This window comes from Polypterus senegalus, chromosome 7 (assembly GCF_016835505.1).
Source record: "Polypterus senegalus isolate Bchr_013 chromosome 7, ASM1683550v1, whole genome shotgun sequence".
Taxonomy (NCBI): Eukaryota; Metazoa; Chordata; class Cladistia; order Polypteriformes; family Polypteridae; genus Polypterus; species Polypterus senegalus.
In genome coordinates, this window is record NC_053160.1 from 186559578 (window position 1) to 186585730 (window position 26153).

The 26153-nt window shown below is 40.9% G+C and overlaps 1 long non-coding RNA gene across 1 annotated transcript; it reads left to right on the plus strand.

Moving 5' to 3' along the window:
• The first annotated feature begins 20365 nt into the window (after nt 1-20365).
• LOC120532224 lies at nt 20366-24073 on the plus strand. The gene is made up of 2 exons (XR_005634261.1): nt 20366-20458; nt 23469-24073. It is a non-coding gene; the product is annotated as an uncharacterized LOC120532224 (long non-coding RNA).
• The last annotated feature ends 2080 nt before the right edge of the window (nt 24074-26153 follow it).

Genomic DNA, 26153 nt, shown 5'->3' on the forward strand with positions numbered 1-26153 from the left:
AAAATGTGCTATAGAAATAAATGTTGTTGTTGTTGGAAGATGAGGATCCTACAGGACGGCAGTTCCAACGTGAAGCCTGATCGCTCTTTACAGTCTCGTCCCTGTAGCCTACGGCAGAAGATAATTCTTATTCTGCTTTGTGCCGCCATGCGCTTGTGACCCAGTTGCCACCCCACCATTTCATTGGGACTTGCGCATTCCCCTCTGATGATGACACCACATTTTGTATTTTACAAATTTGCAAGCTACAATTTGCCATGCATTATTTACATTTTATTTAAAAGATATATACATTATTCCTTAATTTTAATATTTTATTAATAAAGACTTGTAACAGATGGCAAAATCATTAATTAAACAAGTGTATTACGACACCAGCCCACTCTTAGGGGTTTCCCCCCTTTGATTTCCCCACTCGCCTTGTCCATTGACTGCCACTTAGTTAGTAATAATAAATAGAAAGAAGAAAGAGTCACAGGGAAGCAGTATGTGAAAGGCTGGTCAGGAGATGGAGTTTTGGGTTATGGTGAATGAGCTGGAAAGGCTTTCAGAACTTGATGGTGTTGATTTTAATGAATCAATAGTCAGAAGTTTGATGTAATTAATTTATCAATTGATTAAAACAGAAACTTTACTTATAGTTAGGTTCTGGAATAGCTGTTTTCTGCTCTGTTGCACAGGATATCCATATCCACTGTCACGCATGTGCGTCCGAGGATCATCTACCACCCCAGGACACAAGGGGGCGCAGTCACTGATTTTCTTGTCTGCTTTTCCACCCAGAGCTCCAAGAAGGCACCCAATGAGGGCAGCTGACTCCGCCCTCTTCCAGTCCAAGGACTATAAGAGGAGGACACTCCCAGAAGACGGCGTCTCATTGGAGGATGAGGATCCCACAGGATGGGAGATCCAACGTGAAGCCTGACCGCTCTTTATAGTCTCGTCCCTGTAGCCTACGGCAGAAGATGATTTTTGATCTGCTTTGTGCCGCCATGCGCTTGTGACCCAGTTGCCACCCCACCATTTCATTGGGACTTGCGTATTCCCCTCGGACGACGACACCACATTTTGTTTTTTACAAATTTGCAAGCTTTTCTATGCATTATTTACATTTTATTTAAAAGATATATACATTATACCTTAATTTCAATATTTATATGACAAAGACCAGTAATAGATGGCAAAATGATTAATGTAAGTTTGTAAGAGAATAGAACACAGCAAAACTTCGTATGTTTAACTAATCAGGGAGAAAGGAGCGTCTGTCATCGTCTCTCGGGGCTTGCTTTGAATTCTTCCTTCAGTCGTCTTCTTGCTGTGACGCCGCCGACTCGGTGTGCAACTTCATTCGGGCTTTAAATTTTTCCCATTTGTGTCTAAGTCCATTTAGCCCATCAAATAATTCGAGGAGTGCTCGCCTCTCTTGAAGAAACTCGGGATCGGCATTTTCCTCTTCATCCTCATCTTCTGACAAAACAGGAGTCACTAAAAGAAATGACAAAAAAGTCTGACTTAGTGTTAGCCCCCCTCATAAAATACAAACTGATTTACTTCATGAAGAGGAAGTACATAATAATGAAGAAGATATTTGAAATGTTGACATGTTTGCTTCAGTTTAAATGTTTGAAATCTAAATATTCTCGATTATAATAGAAATGTGTCATTTGTCACCTTCTGCTAGAGGTCCACAGAGGGCTATGTCATTAGTAAAGGATCAGAACTCAAAAATACCCTCATATTCAGAACCAATGACTCTGAAATAGTCTAAAATGATACCCCACAAGATTATAGTTAATACCCCCCCCCTTCTATGTGGGGGCTCTTAGAGGACTAAGACAACTGGAAAAGAATTAAATATCAAAGATATGACCATATTCATGATCAGTAACTTCCAAAAAGCATAAAACGACAGTCCACATACATTTATCACTGATTCCCAATTTTTGGAAGTTTTGAGAAAGGAGTAACTTTGACCCCTCGTGTCCCATTAGAATCTCTGGGGTCAAATGATGTGGCCTGCATAACGTCGAGCCCTTCTATTTATTTTGCTGAAGACTCCTATTGGTTTTCTCTTTATTATAAGGGTGTCATTTCCTGCACAGAATATTGTCCAAAAATGAGGGTATAGAGGGAACCCCAAAAAAAGCATGATCACCTGCATAACTGGACATCAAGATGAATCAAATGATATATGAAATGTGGGGGTTTTATTGTAACGGTGAGGCACTGGACAAAAAAATGAAAACCTAATTTCAAAGCTTTCAGAATCAATTCTTATGAACACAATAAGGATGGGATACAAAGTGAGATACGATAAAAATCAGGGTACAGTATGAAGCTCCGTGAAGTATTAAATGTGCGGTCAGCTTTGATTTTTAAGCCCTATTATTTTATAACGGAAACCAGCAGTATTGACTGAAAATGGGAACCAGTTCTGGGTGGAATCCAAATCTATCAAAAAAGAACTAATAACTCATCTATACTAATAAAAGGCAAAGCCCTCACTGACTGACTGACTCACTGACTCATCACTAATTCTCCAACTTCCCGTGTAAGTACAGTGGTGTGAAAAACTATTTGCCCCCTTCCTGATTTCTTATTCTTTTGCATGTTTGTCACACAAAATGTTTCTGATCATCAAACACATTTAACCATTAGTCAAATATAACACAAGTAAACACAAAATGCAGTTTTTAAATGATGGTTTTATTTCTTAGGGAGAAAAAAAAATCCAAACTTACATGGCCCTGTGTGAAAAAGTAATTGCCCCCTTGTTCAAAAATCACCTAACTGTGGTGTATCACACCTGAGTTCAATTTCCGTAGCCACCCCCAGGCCTGATTACTGCCACACCTGTTTCAATCAAGAAATCACTTCAATAGGAGCTGCCTGACACAGAGAAGTAGACCAAAAGCACCTCAAAAGCTAGACATCATGCCAAGATCCAAAGAAATTCAGGAACAAATGAGAACAGAAGTCATTGAGATCTATCAGTCTGGTAAAGGTTATAAAGCCATTTCTAAAGCTTTGGGACTCCAGCGAACCACAGTGAGAGCCATTATCCACAAATGGCAAAAACATGGAACAGTGGTGAACCTTCCCAGGAGTGGCCGGCCGACCAAAATGACCCCAAGAGCGCAGAGACGACTCATCCGAGAGGTCACAAAAGACCCCAGGACAACGTCTAAAGAACTGCAGGCCTCACTTGCCTCAGTTAAGGTCAGTGTTCACGACTCCACCATAAGAAAGAGACTGGGCAAAACGGCCTGCATGGCAGATTTCCAAGACGCAAACCACTGTTAAGCAAAAAGAACATTAGGGCTCGTCTCAATTTTGCTAACAAACATCTCAATGATTGCCAAGACTTTTGGGAAAATACCTTGTGGACTGATGAGACAAAAGTTGAACTTTTGGAAGGCAAATGTCCGTTACATCTGGCGTAAAAGGAACACAGCATTTCAGAAAAAGAACATCATACCAACAGTAAAATATGGTGGTGGTAGTGTGATGGTCTGGGGTTGTTTTGCTGCTTTAGGACCTGGAAGGCTTGCTGTGATAGATGGAACCATGAATTCTACTGTCTACCAAAAAATCCTGAAGGAGAATGTCCGGCCATCTGTTCGTCAACTCAAGCTGAAGCGATCTTGGGTGCTGCAACAGGACAATGACCCAAAACACACCAGCAAATCCACCTCTGAATGGCTGAAGAAAAACAAAATGAAGACTTTGGAGTGGCCTAGTCAAAGTCCTGACCTGAATCCAATTGAGATGCTATGGCATGACCTTAAAAAGGCGCTTCATGCTAGAAAACTCTCAAATAAAGCTGAATTACAACAATTCTGCAAAGATGAGTGGGCCAAAATTCCTCCAGAGCGCTGTAAAAGACTCATTGCAAGTTATCGCAAACGCTTGATTGCAGTTATTGCTGCTAAGGGTGGCCCAACCAGTTATTAGGTTCAGGGGGCAATTACTTTTTCACACAGGGCCATGTAGGTTTGAATTTTTTCTCCCTAAATAATAAAAATCATCATTTAAAAACTGCATTTTGTGTTTACTTGTGTTATATTTGACTAATGGTTAAATGTGTTTGATGATCAGAAACATTTTGTGTGACAAACATGCAAAAGAATAAGAAATCAGGAAGGGGGCAAATAGTTTTTCACACCACTGTAGAAGGCTGAAATTTGGCAGGCTCATTCCTTACAGCTTACTTACAAAAGTTAGGCAGGTTTCATTTTGAAATTCTACGCGTAACGGTCATAACTGAATCCTACTTACGTACAAATATACGTCCATAGCCTGCAGCTCGGTTGCCGTGTGAGGCGGAGTTGCGTCCCCCATCACCACGCCTCCCACGTAGTTGGCTGCCTGCCCATATAAGGCCGTCCGTCAGCAGCAATCCAAGCTGTGAGTAAACACTAAAAAGGAGGCGTGTCAGACGTCGTGGTACATTTTCTGATGCGGCGAGACGAAAACAACTTCGTGACGCTGCCGTCAAATACTCGCACAAAAATCCACAAGTTAATAGACACGCTGCCGCTAAATACTTGCGGGCAAATCAAAAAGTTAATACCGGGAATGCCTGTTAAACATCTTAGATTCACGAGTAGCGATTCGTCTATCGAGGTGATCACTGTAATATTTACAGTATATGTCATTGAAATATATTATCAGGCATTGTTTAGGCACCCATGTCATCAGGAATGCACCAGAAAAAGGGACCTCAAGGTTACTATTATGGAAGTTAATTTAGAGCACGGATGCCGTGAATGTCAGAGCTGTAATAAATAAAGTTCCCCTGCATACTTTAAAATCATTTAATTTTTCACAATTTGTGAAACAAGACATGGTGTCAGAATAGAGGACAGTCATAGATTTTGTTGGAGTTCCCTCGCCACAAATTGACTGGGATTCTCTTAACCTGCCGGGAGAATGGAAAAAGTTCCGACAGCACGTGGAGCTGATGTTTTCTGGCCAAATAAAAGGCAAAGACGAGAGTGAGAAATGTAGTTACCTGCTCCTATGGACTGGGGAAAAAGGAAAAGACATTTTTAACACATGGACTCTCACCCAGGGGGAAGCCAAGGTACTGAAAACTTATTATGACCGTTTTGACCGTATTCATTTTGAATACAATATTCGCAAGATACAAGTTTAATGAAAAGACGCAGGGTATAAACGAGACTTTTGATCACTTTGTAACGGAGCTAAAATTGCGGGTGAAGGACTGTGCTTATGCAAACGAATAGGAAAGCAAGGTGTAAAGGTTAAGTTTAAATTAAGTTCATAGACAGGCTGCCGCTGGCGTTTGTCATGCCTAAGACAAATATGATATTCACGAGATACATTTACTGAGAGGACGCAGGGTATAAACGAGACTTTTGTTCACTTTGTAATGGAGTTAAAATTGCTGGGGAAGGACTGTGCTTATGCAAATGAAGATGAGATGGTCAGGGATAGACTAGTGTTTGGCGAAAGTGCGAGAGAAACTTTTAAGTGCCTGGTCTGAGCTAACATTAAATAAAGCCGTGGACGTCGCACGAGATAGCACAAGCACAGCTGAGAACCTTCGATGCATGTACTCCGAGCGGCTCACGTGAACTGACTGTGAACGCAGTACGCAGAGAACAAGCAAGACCTCCAAAGAGCGCTGAACAAAAAACGCATTACACAATTGAGAAGGCAGCAAAAGAATATGAAGCGAGTGACGCATACAAGCATATTCATACTCAAACATGTCAATGAAGCACACAGTGGAAAAAGTCAATGTCCAGCTAAAGGAAGACAGTGTAAAAAATGTGGTCAATTGAACCACTTCGCTAAAGTTTGCAGGACTCAAAAAGGTAAACCCATGCATGCAGTGTGTGATGTCTCAGATAAAGAGAAAGACGAGCTGTTTATTGATGCAGTAAGAAACGAACAACCCTCAGAATCTGAACAAGCCTTTGTAGGCATATCATTAGGAAAGCACGGTGTAAAGCTTCAGTTTAAATTACGTTCATAGACACGCTGCCGCTAAATATTCGCAGGCAAATCCACAACTTAATACCAGGAATGCCATCTTAGATTCACGAGTTGCGATTTGGGTAGTGATCACTTCGATGAATGAAACCTGTTATCTTTACAACAGTTGACAAACATGGACTGTAACTTGAACACAACACGTCCTCCAAATACAAACCTGATTGAAAGAAATAATGAGAATCAAATCCTTGATGACAGCAACACTCGTAACAGTCACAAAACAATTACACTGACAATCAGGTTACGTTATTTTCAAAATGTTCCATTTTCTTTTTCATAACTTCTTTAACACACTACTTCACTGCTACGAAGCACGGGTATTTTGCTAGTTTAACTTATATAACACCTTTTTATGCTGAAAAAGGTAGATACGTTGTGTCATTGAAAAAGATACATACTCATTGTTTTCATATACATGGTAAATGTAAAAATGTCCATACTGCTTAAACACAGTTACCCTTGAGTTAGGAAATGCACATTGTAATAGATAACATGTTCATTGTGCATGAAACTAGGAAAAATTACATATGAAAAGCACTATATAAGAGGTAATTTATAGATATGATAGGTGTTGTTGTGGTAGATATGAAAAGGCACTATATCATACATAGATAGATAGATAGATAGATAGATAGATAGATAGATAGATAGATAGATAGATAGATAGATAGATAGATAGATAGATAGATAAAAGGCACTATATCATACATAGATAGATATGTTAGTGTAGTTGGCTAGATAGATAGATAGATAGATAGATAGATAGATAGATAGATATGAAAGAGAGAGGTTGAGAGCATGTGCTTATTACAGCACATTGCTGCACCCACTACATGGCAAACTACCTAAATTGAGATCCGAGTGCTGCCCTGCAATGAGTGCCATCTCATCACCAAACTGAACAGTGAATGGAGTACCAATCCTGCCACCAACCCCCAAGTTTTCCCTGCAGGTTGGAGGACCTGCTTGAAGGGCTGGATACAGATTAAAGTCCTACCCAGGATGGAGCAATTGCAGGTTAAGGGCCTTGTTCAAGGGCCCATCAAAGTGGAGTCACTTTTGGTGTTTATGGGATTCGAACTGGCAACTTTCTGATTACCAGCACAGATCCCTAGCCTCAGAGCCACCACTCCACCTAATAGATAGATAGATAGATAGATAGATAAAAGGCACTATATTATAGATAGATAGATAGATAGATAGATAGATAGATAGATAAAAGGCACTATATTATAGATAGATAGATAGATAGATAGATAGATTTTTTTTTTTTATTTTTAAAATGACCTTTATTATGAACATTAACAATATACATAGTCATAAGACAAACAGTCCCAATCTTCAAGATAAAACAAAAGGTATATATCAGACAACTACCACTCCTCCCCTTTACACTCCTCCTACTCCACACATAAATAATATAATCAAAAAATTAACAATTCATTTTAATACAAATACTACCACTACTCCTCCTTTACACTCCACATTAATAAGAAAATCAAAGAAATTGACGAAATTAAAGAAATTGACTGTAGATAGATAGATAGATAGATAGATAGATAGATAGATAGATAGATAGATAGATAGATAGATAGATAGATAGATGTGAAAGGCACTATATAATAGATAGATAGATAGATAGATAGATAGATAGATAGATAGATAGATAGATAGATAGATAGATAGGCAGGGCACTGTATCACTGTCTATATCAGGTAGATAGATACATTCATAGACAGATACATTTTGGACTGCAGATTTAACCTCTGCTAATTTAAAGCAATTACTAGATGATATGCTCTTTTGTTCTCTTTGTTTAAAATTGGAAAAAAAATCTACAATTAAGTAAAAAGCAATTTAGTAAAGCAATATCAAACTGGTTACTTCATTTTTAGAATATTGAATAAAGAGGCAAGGAGATGTGACAGTGACAGATTGGATACCTGATATGATCATAGATGAGATGCAATAAAGGGCCAGAATCTGACATATTCAAAAGAAAGTCTATGCATTATGCAATATCAAAAGAGTAATGCGGTACTGGGATACAAACTGAATACATAAAGTCACTTTCCTCTTTATAAAGGAAATGCAGCCTCTCAGAGAACTGAAGGGAAAGCTACAGAAGTGAAGGTCGGTAAGCTGGATATGACTGCAATATTCTCCCTTATTCAGGGCCAAGTTGCTTAGTTTGCCTGGACGTCCAGCTCTAGTAAGAGTTGTAGTTATTTCAGACTTTTTCCATTTAAGAATTAAGGAGGCCACTGTGCTCTTAGGAGCCTTCAATGCTGCAGGACATGTTTGCAGCATTTCTAAGATCTGTCTCAACATAATCGTGTCTTGAGGTTCTGCAGGTAATCCCTTTGACCTCATGGCTTTGGTTGTCACTTGACTGATGGACCATCTATAGACAGGGATGTACTTTTTAGACCTAAGCAGTCCAATCCATTCAATTGACCACAAGTGGACTCCAATCCAGTTGAAGAAACATCTCAATGATGATCAGTTGAATGGGATGAACCTGGGACAAATTTCAGGTGCCACAGTTAAATGGTCTGATTACTTGTCTAAATGAGATATTTCAGTTTTTTTTTTGTTAATAAATTTGCAAAAAGTATATGCTAAATTCCTGTTTACGCTTTGTCATTCTGGGATATTGAGTATTAGCTGAATAGTATACTTTCTGAAGGCACAGTGTAAATATGCTATATAATATATATGTACACCTTTTTCTCATTACAAGTGAATAAACTTTTGGCCTGTAGATAAAAACTCTTTGAATCTGCTAAACTTTCTCTAAACGGTTGGTTTATGCTGCTTTTTACATTTCTGTGTCAGGTGGCTGTCAATCTGCCATTCTCAGAGCAATCAGCTGGCTGCTAAAATACTCTATAAAATTTATATGAGATGATGTCACAATTTAAAATCTCATATACAATTCTCATGTTAAAAATTCTGAGATTACTCCTGTGAGAGGATGCTAGGGCCCTGTGGGCTGCTGCAGCCACGTGGTGGGTCTGCCATTGTAGGTATGCCACTAGACTTGATGGCTTTTTATATTAAGGTTTGTGGTAGCTTTGCTGAGAATTTCTTAAGTGTGTGTTACAAGTTGTCAGACTTAAAAACATAAGTTGTAAACTGTATCGTTGTGTAATGGATATATTATATATAGTATATATGTACTTAATTGTGAGATCATAATGTACATTTAGATATTAGCTAGTTAAACGCAGATAGTTTTCAGGAGAGTTTAGCTAAGGTTATAATCAAAAATCTTTTGTTATTGAAGTTGTAATCTCATTAATTTCAGAAATTAGGCATTCTTTAGTGAAATGTAGCAACATTCATTTATTTATTTATGCTCAGCATTCTTATTCACCTTTACATGCACACATCACCCTAAGCCAAGGGCCACTGCTTACCTCCAGCTTCAGGTCCTAGATAATGGCATAGGGTCCTGAGGGGTCTGCCACGTCTCTGTTTCCTCATACCAATACTTGTGAGATACCTCCAGGGTCATATCTATCTATCTATCTATCTATCTATCTATCTATCTATCTATCTATCTATCTATCTATCTATCTATCTATCTATCTATCTATCTATCTATCTATCTATCTATCTATCTATCTGTTATATAGTGCCTTTCATATCTATCTATCTATCTATCTATCTATCTATCTATCTATCTATCTATCTATCTATCTATCTATCTATCTATCTATCTGTTATATAGTGCCTTTCATATCTATCTATCTATCAATCTATCTATTATATAGTACCTTCCATATCTATCTATCTATCTATCTATCTATCTATCTATCTATCTATCTATCTATCTATTATATAGTACCTTCCATATCTATCTATCTATCCTGCCAGCTACACTAAAATATCTATCATTTTGTGCCTTTTCTTATCTACCACAACAACACCTATCATATCTATAAATTACCTCTTATATAGTGCTTTTTATATATAATTTCTTCCTAGTTTTATGCACAATGAACATGTTATCTATTTGCAGTGCTTTTCATATGGCATAGCATTAAAAACACAAGAAAGAACCCAGCAATAAATTAATGAAATTAATTAATCAATAAATGAAATATAGCAGTGAGTATGATATTGTAAAACATTTGGTCAAACATATTAGACATAATAATTAAATCAACATTTGGACTTGCCTAATGATGATGCAAATGCTATGATTTAAGTCTGTGATTGTTTAATAAAATTGAGCCTATTTTAAAGATTAATAGCAACAGCATTTATTTCTATAGTACATTTTCATACAAATAATGTAGCTCAAAGTGCTTTACATAATGAAGAAAGAGAAAAAAAAAGAGTAGAAAAGTAAGAATTAAAAAAAGACAACACTAATTAACATAGAATAAGAGTAAGGTCCGATGGCCAGGGAGGACAGAAAAAACAAAAAAACTCCAGACGGCTGGAGAAAAAAATAAAATCCGCAGGGGTACCAAAGCCACGGGACCGCCCAGTCCCCTCTAGACATTCTACCTAACATAAATGAAACAGTCCTCTATCTATCTATCTATCTATCTATCTATCTATCTATCTATCTATCTATCTATCTATCTATCTATCTATCTATCTATCTATCTATCTATCTATCTATCTATCTATCTATCTATCTATCTGTCTATCACAGTTCATATGATTAACATGTGAATGATTAAAAACAATCAATAAATAATGTCTGAAAGTTAATGTGCAAACTTTTTCTCCCAATCTAATCAAAATGGAAATCCCAGTAAAGGCGTGAATTTCCAGTCCTCACACTGTGTCCTACATACCGAGGCAGAGGGCCAGCAGACCTACGAATATCACAGCACGAGTCCTCATCTCTCGACGCTTGCAGCTCTTTCAGTCCTCTCGTGTGCCTCGTGGTCGTCTGAGCTGATCTTTTATCCACAAGTCTCGTTCCCTCAGTGCGGCCCAGCAGCCAATTTGACGGCATCAGGGAAATTAAAGTCTTATGAATCAGAAGGCAACAGTAGCCCCTAATTTTAAATCCAGGGAGCATGTGTGAAATCACATTTATTTATGGCGCTCTGTTTATTTATTTGTTTTTTATCCTAGGGTGTTTATTTTAGGAGCTTCTCAATCTGTGTTCTTCACAGTGGCAGACATTTCTGGCTTGTTAGCTATAATTTAGCCAAGGGGACTCTCACATCCAACACATACTTTCATAATGACAATGTGGATGCTGTTGTTATTTACCCAGATTGTACACTGACACACACACACACCCCTGCACGTGTGCTGTTATATTATTCTTGACACCATCATACTATTAGGCCTCCAATCTACGCTAATTGCAGTTGTTTGACAGCAGGGCCGAAGTTGACGAGGCTCCACGTTCAAATCTTTTCTCCTCTTCTCTCCCAGATAAAGAAATTTAAGGGGAAAATTTCGAATTAAACAAGTCATGCATAGTGCCTTTCTATGGTGACCGCCATATGAAGGCATTATGACTACAAACCTTTAGTTCCATTGTTCTAAACGTTTAAGAAGTGTGATGTTTATTGTGCAAATAATCTGATATATGGCATCAAAGCTTCCTTGAAGCCTCGTCCACACTCCTCCCGACTCTTACAGGAAACTCTACTTCTTTTATGCCAGACCGAGGAATATTTCACCATTGCATACTGGAGGCACTCCTGGGTCAAGTGAAAGTATATTAAAGGGGTCATACCAATCCACTGGCAGCACCCAGGAACCCCAACAGGGCTGTCCTGTTAGGACTACATTTCCCAGCCTGCCCTTCCTATGGTTGTCCAACCAGTTGGATGGTACCACCTTGTGTACAGAGGGAGAATATAACTTTGGGGTTAGGTATCTCCTGTCATTCTGTTATGGCTTCCTTTCCTGGACAGAAGCCAATGTTTACCCCACCCCAGCTGGACATCTGTCCCTCACGACTCTCATGCTATCTATCTATCATATAGTGCCTTTCATATCTATCTATCTATCTATCTATCTATCTATCTATCTATCTATCTATCTATCTATCTATCTATTTGTTATATAGCGCCTTTCATATCTATCTATCAATTGTGGCGAGTGGCTGGGGGTGGTACCCAGCTGAGATGCCCAGGTGGACCAGAGGAGGGTTTGCACCTCCTCCAGACCACGAGGGGGCGACCGCCCTTCTGGCTTAGAGGACCACGTGGTCACCGCCCAGGGCGCCCTAATGCCTGAGCAGCCCTGGCCCACAGCACTTCCGCCACACCTGGAAGTGCTGGGGGGAAGAAGACCAGGGACACCTGGAGTGCTTCCGGGTGTGCAGCCAGTACTTCCGCCACACTGGGGAGTGCCGTTGGAAGATTATCGGGAGGCACCTGGCACACATCCGGGTGGGGATAAAAGGGGCTGCATCCCTCCGTTCAGCGGCTGGAGTTGGGAGAGGAGAAGGACGGAGCTCGGGAGGAGAGGAATGGAGGTGGCCTGAAGACAGTATGGCATTTTGTGAGGCCTGGACTTTGGGGGAGTTTTGGGGTTGTGTGAACTGTAAATATTGAAGAGTGTGATTAAATGTGTGTTGGGTGGAGGATTATCGGTTTCCGCCTGTCTGTGTCCGGGCCATCTTCCACGCTATCTATCTGTTATATAGTGCTTTTCAAATATATCTATCTATCTATCTATCTATCTATCTATCTATCTATCTATCTATCTATCTATCTATCTATCTATCTATCTATTATATAGTGCCTTTCCTATCTACTGTATCTATCTATCTATCTATTATATAGTGCCTTTCTATCTATCTATCTATCTATCTATCTATCTATCTATCTATCTATCTATCTATCTATCTATCTATCTATCTATCTATCTATCATATAACACCTTTCATATCTATCTATCTATCTATCTATCTATCTATCTATCTATCTATCTATCTATCTATCTATTATATAGTGCCTTTCTATCTATCTATCTATCTATCTATCTATGGTATCCTGCCTCCTTTATTAAAATTAAGATCTATCTATCTAGCACAATCTACTGCACCACAGTGCTGCTGCTGAATTAGATATTTCTCGTAAACTGTTGATAGTTCAGAATTTGCTCTTTTTAGAAGCATTACACAATAAATTCCTTTCTAATAATGATTTGTGAGATTTTATTCTCGTGGAAATGGATTAGGCGACCTCGATGTGTTTACAGGGTGTCTTAGGATTAATTACTGTTTAGATCATTTAACGCCTGTGCTGTATAAACTGTAGTTAGAGAAAGAAGACGTGTCTGCCAGCGTAATGAACACACACGCTTGTTAAACCGTGTTATTGTACACTCTGTTATTGTGTGATTTATATTTGGACTGCAGAACACACTTTGGGGTCTACTTCTGTATCTCAGGTGTACTTTGCTGGCTATAAGCACAAGTTAAAGGCTGGCAGCCCTTCTATCCATTATTGGCAGGTGGGCTGTGCCAGCTGATCTCTGGTACTTTCCTCAGACAGTGTTAGTGTTGTGAAGCAGTGACACTCAATGGCCCCCAAAGTCAATTAAAACACCTTTCACATGTCTATGTGTGGATATTCCTGCCAGGATGTGTACTACTATACACACCCCGTGTCTGACTGTTTGCCCTTACAATATATGCGGACAGTATAAACACACACACTTACATCCACACACTCTTCCACAAGTGTTGTCCACCTCCCGCCGACTCTGAGGTGACATCTTTTATGCCAGACCTTGGAGTACTTCTGGGGTTAAAGTATTGCATATCAGAAGCACTTCCGGGCCAGATGGAAATTCCTCAAAGTAGCAATAGCAAACTAACCCTGCAGCTCACCGTGATGGCACTAAAGTACCCCAAAAGTGCCACCTCTCAGGACTACAAATCCCAAAATGCCCTGTGCTGTTACAAATGGGAGTTCCTTCAGAGGGATGCTGTCCCTCTGTGTACAAGGGGAATACATGGCCTCCTTCTGTATTTCCATTATGGCCTCCTGACCTGGAAATGTACCAGCAACTAACCTGGCTGGGGTGCCTGTCCTTCCACATCCTTTCGTTATGGTTTCCCAGCAGGGAATTAACCATGGCTGGAGCCCTGCGCAGGGTTTGTTTCCTGCCTTGTGCCCTGTGTTTGCTGGGATTGGCTCCAGCAGACCCCCCGTGATCCTGTAGTTAGGATATAGCGGGTTGGATAATGGATGGATGGATGGAATTAACCGTGATCCCCATTGAGATGTCAGCCTATCTAATCCAACACTTCCAATATATATACGGAAGTGAAAACAGCAGGAATCCACAAAAAGTTTACAAATGCACAGAAAGTCTTAAAGCGGAAATAACAAGGGTAACCAACAAAGCTCAATGTGTTTGTCCATCAATGTCATGCACAGAAGCCCACATTGACATGCTGGATGCATTCATCAGAGAAGATGGATGGATTACATTCTCCACTGTTGCTGCACATTTGGATATCAGCTGTGGATCTGCACAGGCCATAATGCAGGATGACTTGAGGAACCATAAGGTTTGTGCAAAATGGTTACCCAAACAGCTTAGTGATCTGCACAAGGCAACATCCTTCAGTGCATTTCAGCAGGCGTCACTCCCTGTGCCCAAAGAAATCTCACTAGAGCCCGCATGTTCATTTCACCTTGGCTTCAAATAGACTGATTGCATGTTTAAACTACCCATAAGCCATTGCGAACGTGTTGTATTGCTGTTACTGCTCACATTGCCTTTACTCATTGACTTAGCCTCGAATTTACATATATTAACTGTATTCTTCTTCATCTCTCAGCTGCTCCCGTTAGGGGTTGCCACAGCAGATCATCTTTTTCCATCTCTTCTTGTCCTCCTCATCTTGTTATGTTACACCCATCACCTGCATGTCCCATCTCAGCACATCCATAAACCTTCTCTTAGGCCTTCCTCCTCTCCTCTTCTCTGGCAGCTCTGTCCTTAGCACCCTTCTCCCAACATACCCAGCATCTCTCCTCTTTACATGTCCAAACCAACGCAATCTCACCTCTCTGACTTTGTCTCCCAACCATTCCACCTGAGCTGACCCTCTAATGTCCTCATTTCTAGTCATGTCCATCCTCATCACCTCAAATGCAAATCTTAGCATCCTTAACTCTGCCACCTCCAGCTCTGTCTCCTGTGCCACCGTCTCCAGCCCATATAACACAGCTGGTCTCACTACCATCCTGTAGACCTTCCCTGTCACTCTTGCTGACACAAGTCACTCCTGACACTCTCCTCCACCCACTCCACCCTGCCTGCACTCTCTTTTTCTCTTTTCTTCCATAATTCCCATTACTTTGTATTGTTGATCCCAAGTATTTAAACTCCTCCACTTTTGCCAACTCTACTCCCCTCATCCTCACCATTCCACTGACCTCCCTCTCATTCACACACATGTATTCTGTCTTGGTGGTCCTACTGACCTTCATTCCTCTCCTCTCCTCTCATATCTCCACCACTCCAGGGTCTCCTCAACCTGCTCTCTGCAGATCACAATGTCATCAGCAAACATCACAGTCCACGTGGACTTCTGTCTAATCTCATCTGTCAACCTGTCCATCACCATTGCAAATAAGAAAAGGCTCAGAGCTGATCCCTGATGTAATCCCATCTCCGTCACTTCTACCAGAGACCTCACCACGGTACAACTCTTACGTACTTCTCTGCCACTCCCGACTTCCTCATACAATACCACAGCTCCTCTCAGTCACCCTCTCATATGCTTTCTCCAGGTCCACAAAGACACAATGCAACTCCTTCTGACCTTCTCTCTACTTCTCCATCAACATCCTCAGAGCTAACCACACATCTATGGTGCTCTTTCTTGGCATGAAACCATCCTGCTGCTCACTAATCATCGCCTACCTTCTTATCTGAGCTTCCACTACTCTTTCCCATAACTTCATGCTGTGGCTCATCAATTTTATTCCCCTGTGGTTACTGCAGTCCTGCACATCCACCTTATTCTTAAAAATCAGTACCAGTACACTTCTTCAACATGTTTACTGTATATAGTATATACTAGGGGGCACTGCCCCCTGCTCACTTCACTTGCCAACCCCCAGGCTGGCGCTACACGCTAGCCACTTTGCGGCTCTGCCACTCGTGTATGGAAAAGCAGATGTACAATTTAAACAGATTGTTATTTTAATGGGAATTGTTACATATGCATAATAGACCTAACTATTTTACATTACAGTGATTAATTAACCATATTAAAAAATAGTAAAATGTAATAAATTGAAAGAAAATGATTTTTCATGTTGTGTTAGAGGTGTTTGTTGCGTTATACGATTTTGTTCTGTTTGGCTACTCAAATACTTTTAAAACGTATACTTTTACTGTAAAACTTCAGTAAAAACTATTTGTTGAATTACATTTTCTTCGAGATCGCATTGAATTTTGATTCCGTGGTTGGACTTACATCGTGACAACGCAACGTATAACTGCCTGTGAGTGAATATCGTTTCTTTCTGTCTAATAAATAAACTGACTTTTTCGAATGTTTTGTCTCTGAGATTTGTTAATTGTCATAGCAAAAGCGATTCTAATGGAAAACTGTGAAAGTTTTAATACGAATGGCATATCGAGATCTCTTTTGGAGTCTAATGTTATCCCTGGAAGATGTACTACAATACCTTTCTTGGATATGTCCTTTTTTCAACGACCGGTGGAAGACCAGACGGTGTTAACGGTTATAGATATTCTTTGTGATGTTGAGAGTTGATGTCTTCATCTTCCACACCATCAACCCCAAATGTTTCAGTATAGTCTATTGATACGCATTTAACCAATCTGCCGTGTAACCGCTCGACAATTTTCGTGTTAATTCATTTGACTTCATCGTTTCTCAGTGCTAGGATTGCCCGTGTACTCGTTTCTTCTGTTGATAACCCTTCGTGGTGAAATTCTTCAATAAGATGTGGACATAATACATCTTCTTTTATTGGGAACTTAAAGTGAGGAAAATTTATAAGAGCCAAGAGCGCAGGAACTGTGTCTGACAAAAGCATTCACACCAATGAGAGGTGAGAGTACCGCGGGCGTGGTTGAGTATGTTTGCAAATATCTCATGGCCAAAGTCTCGTCTCACGGGACTTGGAAAAAATCTCTTGGAAAAAGACTCGTCTCAGGATTTTCTTTTATAATTGAGAGATATATTGTCACATGTGTACAGTCTGGGTGCAATCTTCTTGGCTCTAAGGAGGTAAGCAGTTTCACCCCAGACCAAGAGGGGGAGCTGACTCTAATGTTATCTTCTCCTCTCCCTCCAGCAACAAGTAGCTACACCAAGGTGGATGGCCAGCCAAAACTCAAAGCACTTGAAATTCACATAAACTAACAGATCTCAACAACAGCTGCCACAGACATCCTTGAGGGTAGAACAGAAGATCTAGAAATCATCTCTCAGAACTAACCAGAGGAACAGTAAGCGGCAGATGTGCTTCACGGTTTGTAAGTAAGGCAACTCTTATTGAGGCACAAAAAAAAGGACAGCATGTCGGGTGTGGACCTCAGTCCTCTCGCTCAGCAGGCATGAGAAATAGCCAATTAAATAAATTAAATGAGAAATAGCCAATTAAGTGTTATGTTCGGGTCCAGTGATAAAGTGCCCGACAATTTTTTTTTTTGCTGGTTTCAATGACGTATTAAGGAGACAGCTCAGCCAACTCCTTGATTATATCCAACCCAGAAAAGCCAATGTCTTGCCTTCCTCCAGTTTACACGTCAGCAAGCATTTCAGTATAATATTCACATAGTCATATGACCAAACATCATAATAAAATTCTATTAAACAATATAATACAATACAATACACTACACTTTGAAAGCATGATCATTGTATGTAGTTATGTTACTATTCTTACAAAAACTGTGTTTGTAGTGTAAAAAGGCAATATATATATATAAGCGCCCTACACAGATTCACACTGGAGGCACGTATAAAATGAAGAGAAATGAGTTCACGCTTTTGTTTTCAGTCAACTAGATTACTGTAACGCACTCCTCTCAGGACCACCCAAAAAAGACATAAATGGACTGCAACGAGTGCAGAATGGAGCTGCTAGAATCCAAACTAGGAAAAGAAAATCCGAACACATCACCCCAGTCCTAGAGTCACTACACTGGTTACCTGTGTCATTCAGAATTGACTTTAAAATCCTGCTTATGGTTTACAAAGCCTTCAATAATCCTAATCCATCCTTTATCTCAGAATGCCTCCCACCTTACACTCCAAATCGGAACCTTAGATCCTCAAATGAGTGTCTGCTTATAATTACAAGAGCTAAACTTAAAAGAAGTGGTGAGGCAGCCGGGCGGCCTTCTGCTGTTAGGCACCTAAAATCTGGAATAGCGGGCCGATAGAAATTCACCAGGCTGATACGGTGGAGCACTTTAAACAACTGCTGAAAACACATTACTTTAACATGGCCTTCGCATAACTTCATCCATCCTTCCATCCATTTTCTAACCCCCTGAATCCGAATACAGGGTCACGGGGGTCTGCTGGAGCCAATCCCAGCCAACACAGGGCACGAACCAATCCTGGGCAGGGTGCCAACCACCGCAGGACACACACAAACACATCCACACACTAGGGCCAATTTAGAATCGCCAATGCACCTAACCTGCATGTCTTTGGATTGTGGGAGGAAACCCACGCAGACACGGGGAGAACATGCAAACTCCACGCAGGGAGGACCCGGGAAGCGAACCTGGGTCTCCTAACTGCGAGGCAGCAGCGCTACCACTGCGCCACCGTGCCACCCCTCACATAACTTCATTTTAATTTAATCCTGATGCTCTGCATATTCAATTAATTATCACTACTATTCATGGTGGCTCCAAAATCCATACTGACCCCTACTCTTTTTTCCGTTCTTTTCCCGGTTTTCTGTGGTGGCGATCTGCGCCACCACCACCTGATCAAAGCACCGTGATGTCCCTCCATTAATGGATTAAAGGCCAGAAGTCCACGTGACTGTCATCATCATCAAGTCCTTCCAAGAGAACCCCAAATACAATGAGGACTGATCATTTATGTGAGGTAGAATGCCCAGAGGAGACTGGGTGGTCTCGTGGCCTCAGACCCCCTGCAGATTTTATTTTTCCTCTCCAGCCGTCTGGAGTTTTTTTTGTTTTTTCTGTCCTCCCTGGCCATCAGACCTTACTTTTATTCTATGTTAATTAGTGTTCTCCAATTATAATTCTTACTTTGTCTTTTTTCTCTTTCTTCATCGTGTAAAGCACTTTGAGCTACATTATTTGTATGCAAATGTGCTATAGAAATAAATATTGTTGTTGTTGTTATTTGTCTTCACCTGTAGGGCACGTCTCCCCCGTAATACCCAAAGGCACAACACAGTCCCAAGTGTGCAAGCGCCACCAAACACACCACACTAATCTTTTCTCCTCTCTTCTCTTCCACCACCACTCCTCCGAGCTGTGTCCTCCTCCTCCCGACTCTGGCCATCAAGTGGTGGCTGCTGGCCCCTTTTATTGTCCACCCGGAAGTGTTCCAGATGCTTGATTGTCGAGTTCCGGCTTCACTTCTGGGTGTGGCAAATACGCTGCCCACAAGGGCTCAGGATTTCCATATGCAGTTCCACCTTGGCGGTGCCTGCGAGACCCAAAAGGGTTGCCTCCAACTATAATTCCCATGGAGCCCTGCAAGAAACCGAAGCACCGCTCCAACCCAGGGTGGAGGCCATCTAGCGTCCAGGGGGAGGTATTGCACCATCCATAGCTGCTCCCCCTTAGCCTATAATGAAGGGGCATCCTGGCTGGTCATGGACTCCGGCCGTACAGCACAGTAGTCAGAAGCCTATCGACTTCTTAAATGTTTTCACTTTCATCTTTTTTCTAAATAAAGTGCATTGATACCCAGCACTATACGACTATTAATTTAGTGTCAGCTTGAATATGGCATCATTTTTATAACACACACACACACACACATAGTAGAAACATGACATATAGTAGCTCAGTTTTAATTTTCCCTGTAAAATACGAAGCAGGCTGCAGTCTTTTCTGATTGTATATAATTTGTGAAGACAGTAATTATCACTACTCTATTATAAATGCCCGGCAGACATATTATTTAGCTGAGACGAATGTGTAAAAATCACACAGATATTTAAAGTCATGGCCTTAATTTGTCAGCAGCATGATCTCCATACTCAGTTTGAAACTTGCAAACAGCCCACTCTGCCATTCTTTAGTATGACTTTCAAAGAAAGGAGGAGTCAGGATCCATATTAAAATTAGCCCACCAAACCTGATAGGAGGATTTCAGAAAGAGGTGGAGACAACTGGACTGTGTAAATAGGAGCTGAGAGGCCAGCAGAGCACAAAGCGGCAGGCAGCACCATGAGGACCTCCATTCTAATACTCTTGATCATATGGACCGTGTGTGAAGGTAAGAGCAATCTTGACATTACATAAGGATTAGAGTCGTTAAAACTGGAAAGACTCAGATTTACAGTGGCTATAAATAATATTCAACACTTGCAACTTTTTATATTGCATTATTATACAACATTGCATCATAATGGATTTAAATTGGAGAGTTTTGACACTGAACAAGAGAAAAAGACTCTTGAAGGTGAAAACAAATCTCTGCAAAGTAATCTAAATTAATTACAAACGTTAAACAACAAATAACTGTTCGCTTAAGTATTTAACTCCTCAAGTCAGTATTCAGAAGATGGCATCCATGAAAGCCTTTAGACTGTGTGCACTGGTATCCCTGTCAGCTCTGCCTTTATTCCTCCATTCTTCTTAGTAAAAAATAAATAAAATTATATATATATATATATTGTAGATGCCACACAGACTGGATGGGCATCCTGGCCAGGACAGGGAGCAGACCTGGAAGGAAGGACCAGAAAGGGTGGACGGACAGTCCATTAAAACAAGAAGACGTAGATGGAGGTTCTTTATCCCCCAACATGCTAGCATAGAAACATAGTAGCAGCCCCAGAGGTCGGTGCACAGTAGGGAACCAGCATGCCAGGATATGTACTCTGGCAGAGGAGCCCTGCTGGGGTTACTAGGGAGCCATGAGAGGGCGCAGTAGGGAGACAAGCTCCCAATTATGGACTTCCATGCAACCGTTTCCGGTCCTTTTTTCGAAGTCTGCTCCTTTTCCTGGCCTAGATGCCCATACAGCCTGTGTGACATTTACTATATATATAATATAAATAATCTAAAATAAGGAGAATTAAAAATATTATACATTATATTTCTCATAATATTTACAAAATTTAATCACCCTCAAAATTGTCTCCCTGAGACACAATACATGTGTCCCATCAATTTTTCTATTGTTCAAAACTGTTCTGAAACATTCAGTGCCTCTGTCATTTGCTTCTTGACCTCCTCTACATCTGGGAAAAGCTTCCCTTTAAGGTCCTTCTTCATTCTTGGAAATAAGAAAAAAAATGCAGCATGCAAGGTCCAGGGAGTAAGGGGGGACTGGGAAACTTTTGTCATCCTCTTTTTTTGTGAGAAACTGCGGCATGCTCAATGGTTATTATTTTTTTTTTGTGGGAGCATTATCGTGATGCAGAAGCCACTCGCCTGATCGTCACAATTTGATTTGGATCGTTTTCTCCACACTGCATCATGCAATCTGTTGAGCACTTCAAGGACGGCGCTTGGCCAAATGATGCAGAGGGCAGTCTAGTACAGGCACCTGGTGGCAAATGTCAGAACTGATGTACTAATGTCCTTCAAGCCTCCAGAAAAAAAAAAATCTTCTTATTTTAGGGTTCCCCCTTGTGTGTGTGTGTGTATATACCTCTCTCTCTCTATATATATATATATATATATATATATATATATATATATATATATATATATATATATATATATATATATATATATAGACACATACACATATATACATATATATTGTACATATAATGTGTGTGTGTCTGTATGTATATATATATGTGTGTGTGTATGAGCATAATTTAATAACATATAAATCTATACTAATAAAAGGCAAAGCCCTCACTGACTGACTCACTCACTGACTTATCACTAATTCTCCAACTTTCCGTGTAGGTAGAAGGCTGAAATTTGGCAGGCTCATTCCTTACAGCTTACTTACAAAAGTTGTGCCGGTTTCATTTAGAAATTCTACGCGTAACGGTCATAACTGGAACCTCATTTTTCATCTATTATACAGTGCCTTTCACAGATAGATAGATAGACAGATAGATAGATAGATAGGAAAGACACTATATGATAGATAGATAGATAGATAGATAGATAGATAGATAGATAGATAGATAGATAGATAGATACTAATTTTGACAGGGAACTAAAATACAGTCTGCACATCTGAATTATCATTTTTGAATTGTAATATGTTTGTCACATCAACTCACATTCCAGTAAAGGCCCCGTTATATGATCTTTATCGCTCATGAGTCATCATTTAGTTGGTGTTGCTGCATTTTCCTACTTTCTCGATGGTGTCATCATTTCCCAGTTCCCAGTCCAAAATGCCATGTATTGATTGGTCAGAGTTGCTGTAAATATTTTCTGGTCGAATTGAAGTAATGATTTGGTCCAAAAGAAATGAAGGGACCCAAGTCAGGTCATCTCGTTTAATTCAACAAACATACTGAAAACAAAGGAAACGCACAATGGCGCGTAACAACACAAATGCAGGCAATCACCTTCTCTTAGTCTGCAAATGCTGCTCGGTTGTAACCAATCACATGCTGTAAGTTGAAATGAATAAAGGCATCAGTCCAACAATAAGTCAAAAATATGAAGTCTTGAAAGCAATTAAAACAAGACTCGAAAGAAATCTCACGAAACCTAACATGCTTTTCAATCCAAATTCTCAAGTTCGGCTCCTTTGTCCTCAGTTATACGTCATGTCTCCTTTTAGTCTATAGATATTTTTCCTAAGGAATGTTGGGAGAAACATCTGTAACAGAGTTGATTCCTAAATGGAACATACGTGAGAATCTATTTAAAGTCTTGTGAGCCATCAAAGCCATCTTGGAGCAGAAACATTTTTCCGATGGGTTGGCCTAGAAGCGGTGGAGTCAGTTGTCCTTAGCAGGTGTCTTCTCAGAGCTCTTCAAGCAGAAGGAGGTGATGATGTTAGAGACAGCGCCCCTTCTCGTCCTGGAGTGGTATTACACCCCAGAAGATGATCCTATGATGTGCATGTGTGACGGTACACTCGTTCTCCCATCAAGTTTTCTTTTATAAATCACAACATTTACATGGAAAGCTGCATATGTACTTTTGTGCTTACCTAAGTTTTGTAAATCTGACCCTTAGTGACTGTTATTTTCAACTTACTACATAACAGTAATAAGGTCATGTGGAATAGTCTGTGGCAATTCTCCATTTTTTTTTATAATAAATTATTTGACTTCTCCCATCTTCTTCTCATGCAGAAAATTGGGCTATTGCAATTCCGGAGAAAACGGCAGTTCCTGAACATCAAGTGATGCGTGAAAAACGAGGAATACCTGAAACTCTGGACGGAGTAAAGGACAGAATCGAGGACGACTGGGAGAGAATGCTCAGAGCAGCAATTCGGAGGTTTACGGGATTTTCCTTTCAATTCTAGGCCCAGTGAGCAGAATGGCCAACTGGTTATGAAGTTTGATTGAATTCCACCAGCTTATATGATACACTCGGGCCTAACTACTGGCTCGCTGTGTCCTATAATATCAGTTTGCTTTCTTCAGCTTTTAATGTTGACCGATATGAAGAACTACATTTGACGTGTTGTGCGTGGAGTTAGGGTGGTAAACGACAAAGCTGCCTATTCAATCCCCACCACTGACTCAAAGTGTGTGCCCCCAAATTATTCACCTACTTCAGGCTTCAGCTACAGCTGTAACTAAATGAATGAATAACGTACTGCATAGTACTTGTAATGCCTTTCACATTATTTGTGTAACTTGTATGTTTTTGTCATCATGTGGGACTGTGTGTTAATAACTTGCTCAGAAATAAATATAATAAATATACTAATGTTACAAAGTTTTGAAAATTAAACGCATGGGTGTCATTCATTTTAACACTTAGTGCAGTGAGCTCAATCTCCATTCCTGGAGGGCCACAGTAGTTGCAGGTTTTCATTCTCACCCTTTTCTTAATTAGAGACCTGTTTTTGCTGCTAATTAACTTCTTTTGAGTTCATTTTAACTGACTTCCTCTTGAAGACTCAGACCCCTTAATTGTTTCTTTTTCCTTAATTAGCTGCCATACAATAATGAAATACAACAAGAGCCAAAACAGGACCAGCAAACTGTGACCATCACAAGTCAAGTCAAGTAGTGGAGCATACACTGGTACAGTGCGTTGCCAAACCCAACACACGACGAAGCAACTCAGGATCCCGTTGGCAACCCCCCAGGCAGACACGCGGTCCAGTCCCACCCTCCCGAAATGACCACAGCCAGGTCTTATGTTGTTGTCACCTTGACCTGGTCCGGCCATTCAGGTCCCCAAAAATGAGGATCTTACGAGCCGGATCACCCTCGGGTAATCACACCACATGGCCGTAGTGCCGTAACTGACGTTCCCTCACAATGCCGGTTCATGTGCCTCAATCGGGACTCCATGAGCAACACAAAGTCAAACCAGCGGCACCCAAGGATTTTCTGGAGAGACACACATGAAGGAGTCCAGTCTTCGTCTCAGGTCACTGGATAGCATCCATGTCTCAAAAAAAGGGAGCACCGGGACTCTAAAGACGTACCTTCGTCCTTTTGTAGAGATATCAGGAGCGCCACACACCCCTTAATGGTGGCTTTATGACCCCCAATCCGTCTACTGACTTAATAGGATGAGTCACCAGAGTCATGAATGTCACTGACGAGGTACGTAAACCTCTCGATGAGGTCGACACTCTCTCCGTAGACAGACACACTGCTGATGGCCGTGCTCAAGAGGTCATTAAAGGCCTGGATGTTGGTTTTTTATCAGGACACTCCCAAGCCCAGACACTCAGACTCCTCACTCATTCTCTCGAGACCACCGATCAGAGCCTCCATTGACTCCGTGAAGATAACAGCATCATCAGCAAAGTCAAGATCCATGAATCTTTCTTCATCAACAGATGCCCAACAGCCGCTGGACCCCACAATCCTGCCCAATACCCAGTCCATAATAGCATTGAACAGAGTAGGAGCAGAACACACGGCTGACGTACCCCAGAATCAAGTGGGAAAAACACAGAGGGTCCGTCTCCACTCTTCACAGCACTCACAGAACCAGTGTAAAGGCCAGCCAGAATATCCAGTGTGATATCCAGTGTGAAAAGGCACTATGTAGGCACCCGACCCGACAGACTGGACAGGAGGCACATGTAAAATAAATAAACTATTTTATTTTTCTTCGACTGTGGGCACACGTCTTCCCCGTGTCCCACAGGCAGTTCACAATCCCAAGCACAGCAAACCAAATAAACAGCAAGCAAATAACTCTTCTTCTTCCTCCACCACTCCTCCCAGGCAACCTCGTCCTCCTTCTCCCAAGTGGTGGCTGCTGGCCCTTTTTATAGTTCACCCGGACTAACATGTGCTCCTGGTGCTTGATTGCCAAGTTCCGGCTGCACTTCCGGGTGTCGTAAAAACACTGCCCACAAGGGCTCAGGATTTCCAACTGCAGCCCCCCCTGGCAGCGCCTGTGGGACCCAACAGGGTTGCCCCCAACTCCAATTCCCATGGAGCCCTGCAGGAAACTGAGGCATCACTCCAACCCAGTGGGGAGGCCATCTAGCATCCAAGGGGAGGTATTGCACCGTCCATGGCTGCTCCCCTGAACATATAATGAAGGGGCGCTCTCGGCCGGTCATGGACCCCGGCCGTCCGCCACACCAATAACCTAGAAGGCATGTCCCACAGGACAGCTCGATCAACTGAGTTGAACATTTTACGAAAATCTAAAAATAAAGAAAAACACAGGTGTCAGGAATGAAAGCTTTCGAGGCTATTCAGACCCCTTCTTCAGGCAAGATGTAAAGAAGGGGCCTGAGTTGCCTCAACAAGCTCGCATATTGTAATCTTTCTAGTAAGCCAATAAAAGGGGTCATTTTGCTTAACTTCTCACTACACCCATAATGGCTA